Here is a 7,464-nt window from a genome sequence, read left to right as displayed (position 1 = left end):
ATTTGCTCAAATCATCTGTGAAGGTGAGAAAATAATGATATCTGTCGCGAGCTTCAATGTTCATTGGACCACATACATCAGTATGTATGATTTCCAATAACTCTGTTGCTCGCTCCATTGTTCCGGAGAACGGAGTTTTAGTCATCTTTCCCATGAGGCATGGTTCGCAAGTACCAAGTGATTCATAATCAAGTGATTCCAAAAGTCCACCAGAATGGAGTTTCTTCATGCGCTTTACACCAATATGACCTAAACGGCAGTGCCACAAATAAGTTGCACTATCATTATCAACTCTGCATCTTTTGGCTTCAATACTATGAAAATGTGTATCACTACTATCACGATTTAGTAAAAATAGACCACTCATCAGGGGTGCATGACCATAAAAGATATTACTCATATAAATAGAACAACCATTATTCTCTGATTTAAATGAAAAACTGTCTCGCATCAAACAAGATCCAGATATAATGTTCATGCTCAACGCTGGCACCAAATAACAATTATTTAGGTCTAAAACTAATCCCGATGTAGAGGTAGCGTGCCGACGGCGATCACATTGACTTTGGAACCATTTCCAACGCGCATTGTCACCTCGTCCTTAGCCAATCTTCTCTTAATTCGTAGCCCATGTTTTGAGTTGCAAATGTTAGCAACTGAACCAGTATCATATACCCAAGCACTACTGCGAGCATTAGTAAGGTACACATCAATAACATGTATATCAAATATACCTTGCACTTTGCCATCCTTCTTCTCCGCCAAATACTTGGGGAAGTTCCGCTTCCAGTGACCAGTTCCTTTGTAGTAGAAGCACTCAGTCTCAGGCTTAGGTCCAGACTTGGGTTTCTTCACTTGAGCAGCAACTGGCTTGCTGTTCTTCTTGAAGTTCCCCTTCTTCCCTTTACCCTTTTTCTTGAAAATGGTGGTCTTGTTGACCATAACCACTTGATGCTCCTTCTTGATTTCTACCTCCGCAGCCTTTAGCATTGCGAAGAGCTCAGGAATCATCTTATCCATCCCTTGCATATTGTAGTTCATCACGAAGCTCTTGTAGCTTGGTGACAGTGATTGAAGAACTCTGTCAATGACACTATCATCAGGAAAATTAACTCCCAGTTGAATCAAGTGGTTGTGGTACCCAGACATTCTGAGTATATGTTCACTGACACAACTATTCTCCTCCATCTTGCAGCTGTAGAACTTATTGGAGACTTCATATCTCTCAATCCGAGCATTTGCTTGAAATATTAACTTCAACTCCTGGAACATCTCATATGCTCCATGACGTTCAAAACGTCGTTGAAGTCCCGGTTCTAAGCCGTAAAGCATGGCACACTGAACTATCGAGTAGTCGCCAGCTTTGCTCTGCGAGGTGTTCATAACATCTGGCGTTGCTCCTACAGCGGGTTTGTCACCTAGCAGTGCTTCCGGGACATAATTCTTCTGTGCAGCAATGAGGATAATCCTCAAGTTACGGACCATGTCCGTGTAGTTTCTACCATCATCTTTCAACTTAGCTTTCTCTAGGAACGCATTAAAATTCAACGGAACAATAGCACGGGCCATTTATCTACAACAACATAGACATGCAAAATACTATCAGGTACGAAGTTCATGATAAATTAAAGTTCAATTAATCAAATTACTTAAGAACTCCCACTTAGATAAACATCTCTCTAATCATCAAAGTGATCACGTGATCCATATCAACTAAACCATGTCCGATCATCACGTGAGATGGAGTAGTTTTCAATGGTGAACATCACTATGTTGATCATATCTACTATATGATTCACGCTCGACCTTTCGGTCTCCAGTGTTCCAAGGCCATATCTGCATATGCCAGGCTCGTCAAGTTTAACCCGAGTATTCCGCGTGTGCAAAACTGGCTTGCACCTGTTGTATGTGAATGTAGAGCTTATCACACCCGATCATCACGTGGTGTCTCAGCACGACGAACTATAGCAACGGTGCATACTTAGGGAGAACACTTATACCTTGAATTTTGTGAGAGATCATCTTATAATGCTACCGCCGAACTAAGCAAAATAAGATGCATAAAGGATAAACATCACATGCAATCAATATAAGTGATATGATATGGCCATCATCGTCTTGTGCCTTTGATCTCCATATCCAAAGCACTGTTATGATCACCATCGTCACCGGCTTGATACCTTGTTCTCCATCGCAGCATCATTGTCGTCTCGCCAACTATTGCTTCTATGACTATCGCTACCGCTTAGTGATAAAGTAAAGCAATTACATGGCGAATGCATTTCATACAATAAAGCGACAACCATATGGCTCCTGCCAGTTGCCGATAACTATGTTACAAAACATGATCATCTCATACAATAAAATTTAGCATCATGTCTTGACCATATCACATCACAACATGCCCTTCAAAAACAAGTTAGACGTCCTCTACTTTGTTGTTGCAAGTTTTACGTGGCTGCTACGAGCTGAGCAAGAACCGTTCTTAACTACGCATCAAAAACCACAACGCGGTAGAGTGATTTCTTTTTGATCTTCAGAAAGAACCCTGTTCATTGAATCCGATTCAACTAAGGCTGGAGAAACAGACACCCACTAGCCACCTGTGTGCGAATCACGTCGGTAGAACCAGTCTCACGTAAGCGTACGCGTAATGTCGGTCTGGGGCGCTTCATCCAACAATGCCGCTAAATCAAGATTCAACTAGTGATGACAAGCAATATGTATATACCCACGCTCACAACTCCTTTGTGTTCTACTCGTGCATATAACATCTACGCATAAACCTGGCTCTGATACCACTGTTGGGTAACGCAGTAATTTCAAAAAAAATCCTATGCACACGCAAGATCATGGTGATGTATAGCAACGAGAGGGGAGAGTATCGTCTACGTACCCTCGTAGACCGTAAGTGGAAGCATTATGACAACACGGTTGATGTAGTCGTACGTCTTCACGATCGACCCATCTAGTACCGAAGATACGACACCTCCGCTATCTGCACGCGTTCGGCTCGGTGAAGTTCCGCAAACTCACGATCCAGTAGAGCTTCGAGGGAGAGCTTCGTCAGCACGACGGCGTGATGACGATGATGATGTTGCTATCGGAACAGGGCTTCGCCTAAGCACGGCTACAATATTATCGAGGTGGATGATGGTGGACGGGGGCACCACACACGGCTAAAGATCAATGATCAACTTGTGTGTCTATGGGGTGCCCCCTGGCCATGTATATAAAGGATGGAGGGAGAAGAAGGCCGACCCTCATAGAGCGCGCCCAAAGTGTGGAGTCCTACTAGGACTCCCTAGTCCTAGTAGGATTCCACCTCCCACATGAAATAGTAAAAAGGGAAGGGAGAAGGAGAAGGAAGGAAGGGGGCGCCCCCTTTCCCTAGTCCAATTCGGACCAGTCCATGGGGAAGGGGCGCGGCCACCCTTCAGGCCTTTCTCTCCTTTCCCGTATGGCCCATTAAGGCCCAATACGAATTCCCGTAACTCTCCGGTACTCCGAAAAATACCCAATTCACTCGGAACCTTTCCGATGTCCGAATATGGCCTTCCAATATATCGATCTTTACGTCTCGACCATTTCGAGACTCCTCGTCATTTCCCCGATCTCATCCGGGACTCCAAACAAACTTAGGTCATCAAATCACATAACTCATAATACAAATCGTCATAGAACGTTAAGCGTGCTGACCCTACGGGTTCGAGGACTATGTAGACATGACCAAGACTCATCTCCAGTCAATAACCAATAGCGGAACCTGGACGCTCATATTGGTTCCTACATATTCTACGAAGATCTTTATTGGTCAAACCGCATAACAACACACGTTGTTCCCTTTGTCATCGATATGTTACTTGCCCGAGATTCTATCGTCGGTATCCTCATACCTAGTTCAATCTCATTACCGGCAAGTCTCTTTACTCGTTCCGTAATGCTACATCCCGTAAATAACTCATTAGCTACAGTGCTTGCAAGGCTTATAGTGATGTACATTACCGAGAGGGCCCAGAGATACCTCTCCGACAATTGGAGTGACAAATCCTAATCTCGATCTATGCCAACTCAACAAACACCATCGGAGACACCTGTAGAGCACCTTTATAATCACCCAGTTACGTTGTGACATTTGGTAGCACACAAAGTGTTCCTCCGGTATTCGGGAGTTGCATGATCTCATAGTTATAGGACCATGTATAAGTTATGGAGAAAGCAATAGCAACAAATTAAACAATCATCGTGCTAAGCTAACGGATGGGTCAAGTCAATCACATCATTACCTAATGATGTGATCCCGTTAATCAAATGACAACTCATGTCTACGGTTAGGAAACAAAACCATCATTGATTCAACGAGCTAGTCAAGTAGAGGTAAACTAGTGACACTCTTTTTGTCTATGTATTCACACATGTATTAAGTTTCCAGTTAATACAATTCTAGCATGAATAATAAACATCTATCATGATATAAGGAAATAATTAACAACTTTATTATTGCCTCTAGGGCATATTTCCTTCACTGAGAATATATAGGCGGAAGAAATAGGTCGATAGAGTCATGAGGGGCCCAGAAGGGTGGGGGCGCGCCCTACCCCCTGGGCGCGCCTCCCGACCTTGTGGCCGCCTCATGACTTTCTCGACATGCACTCCAAGCCCTCTGGATGTCTTCTGGTCCAAGAAAAATCATTGCGAAAATTTCATTCCGTTTGGACTCCGTTTGGTATTCCTTTTCTGCGAAACTCTAAAACGATGAAAAAACAAGAACTGACACTAGGCTCTAGGTTAATAGGTTAGTCCCAAAAATAATATAAAATAACATATTAATGCATATAAAACATCCAGAACAGATAATATAATAACATGGAACAATAAAAAAAATTAGATACGTTGGAGACGTATCAATGCCCAAGGCACCCCAAGGTAATGTTCAAGGACAACCATATTTGTAGATCTGGCATAGCAAACAAAATGAAATATCTTTGCCTCAACAAAAAAATGAAATGTATCATAGTCTTATCAATTAATAGAAACTCATGCTAAAAAAAGTACAGACCAAAAAACAATTATTACATGATCTCTAAAACAAATAGTTTGGTCAATTACATGAACAAACAACACAAAGGCTATTCAATGATGGAAAAAACATTTCTGCTCATTGCCAGAATTGTTAAAAATCACAGAAGCGTGGAAAAACTTTAAATTTCTTACACAAGATTGATATACAAATTTCCTCTATTGTCCTAATTTTTAAGAATTTTTGGAGTTACAGAAGCATACGAAGTTTCCAGATTACTATAGACTGTTCTATTTTTGACAGATTCTGTTTTCATTGTGTTATTTGCTTATTTTGATGAATCTGTGGGTAGTATCGGAGGGTATGAACCATGGAGAAGTTGGAATACAATAGATATAACACCAATATAAATTTAGAATGAGTTCACAACAATACCTAAGTGGTAATTTATTTTACTATACTAACTGATCTCATGAGTTTTCTGTTGAGTTCTGTGTTGTGAAGTTTTCAAGTTTTGGGTGAAGTTTCAATGGCCTACGGAATAAGGAGCGGCAAGAGCCTAAGCTTGGGGATGCCTGCTACCTCTTGAGCTTGCGTTTGTTTTTCCCTTGAAGAGGAAAGGGTGATGCAACAAAGTAGAGTAAGTATTTCCCTTAGCTTTTGAGAACCAGGGTATCAATCCAGTAGGAGACAACGCAGAAGCCACCGAATACCTGCACAAATAAACACCAACTTGCACCCAACGTGACAAAGGGGTTGTCAATCCCTTCACAGTTATTTGCAAAGTGAGATCTGATATAGATTGATAAACGGTAAAGTAATACTTTTGGTATTTTTGGTTTATAGATCGGAAAGTAAAAGATTGCAAAGAAGGTAAATAGGAAACTAAAATTGTAGATCATAAACTTATATAATGGAAAATAGACCCGGGGGGCATAGGTTTCACTAGAGGCTTCTCTTAAGATAAAAAATATTACGATGGGTGAACAAATTACTGCCGAGCAATTGATAGAAAAGCACAAAGTTATAACAATATCCATGGCAATGATCATGAACATAGGCATCACGTTCGTATCAATTAGACCGACTCCTGCCTGCATCTACTACTATTACTCCACACATTGACCGACTCCTGCCTGCATCTAGAGTATTGAGTTCATGAAGAACAGAGTAACACATTAAGTAAGATGACATGATGTAGTGGGATAAACTCAAGCAATATGATGAAAACCCCATCTTGTTATCCTTGATGGCAACAAAACAATATGAGTTGGTTCCCCTTCTGTCACTAGGATCGAGCACCACAAGATTGAACCCAAAACTAAGCACTTCTCCCATTGCAAGAAAAAACAACCTAGTTGGCCAAACCAAATCGATAGTTCGAAGAGAATTGCAAAGATATCAAATCATGCCTATAAGAATTCAGAGGAGATTCAAATAATATTCATAGATAAGCTGATCATAAATCCACAATTCATCGAATCTCGGCAAACACACCGCAAAAAGGTATTAAATCGAATAGATCTCCAAGAACATCGAGGAGAACATGGTACTGAGAATCAAAGAGAGAGAAGAATCCATCTAGCTACTAGCTATGGACCCGTAGGTCTATGGTAAACTACTCACGCTTCATTGGAGAGGCAATGGTGTTGATGTAGAAGCCCTCTGTGATCGAATCCATCTCTAGCAGGACGCCAGAAAAGGCCCCTAGATGGTATCTCACAGGTACAGAAGGTTGCGGCGGTGGAAAAGTGGTTTAGTGGCTCCCCTAGAAGGTTTTGGGGTATCTGAGTGTTGAGTAACGCAGTAATTTCAAAAAAAATTCCTACGCACACGCAAGATCGTGGTGATGTATAGCAATGAGAGGGAAGAGTATCGTCTGCGTACCCTCGTAGACCATAAGCGGAAGCGTTATGACAACGCGGTTGATGTAGTCGTACGTCTTCACGATCGACCGATCTAGTATCAAAGATACGACACCTCCGCGATCTGCACACGTTCGGCTCGGTGATGTCCCGTGAACTCACGATCCAGTAGAGCTTCGAGGGAGAGCTTCATCAGCATGACGGCGTGATGACGATGATGATGTTGCTACCGGAACAGGGCTTCGCCTAAGCACCGCTACGATATTACCGAGGTAGATTATGGTGGAGGGGGGCACCACACACGGCTAAAGATCAATGATCAACTTGTGTGTCTATGGGGTGCCCCCTGGCCACGTATATAAAGGATGGAGGGAGGAGGCTGGCCCTCATAGGGCGCGCCCAAAGTGTGGAGTCCTACTAGGACTCCCTAGTTCTAGTAGGATTCCACCTCCCACATGGAATAGGAAAAAGGGAAGGGAGAAGGAGAAGGAAGGAAGGGGGCGCCCCCTTTCCCTAGTCCAATTCGGACCAGTCCATGGGGAAGGGGCGCGGCCACCCTTGAGGCCTTTCTCTCCTTTC

This window comes from Triticum dicoccoides, chromosome 5A (assembly GCF_002162155.2).
Source record: "Triticum dicoccoides isolate Atlit2015 ecotype Zavitan chromosome 5A, WEW_v2.0, whole genome shotgun sequence".
NCBI lineage: Eukaryota > Viridiplantae > Streptophyta > Magnoliopsida > Poales > Poaceae > Triticum > Triticum dicoccoides.
The sequence above is the reverse complement of the archived record's forward strand: the minus strand, read 5'-3'. Positions refer to the sequence as shown.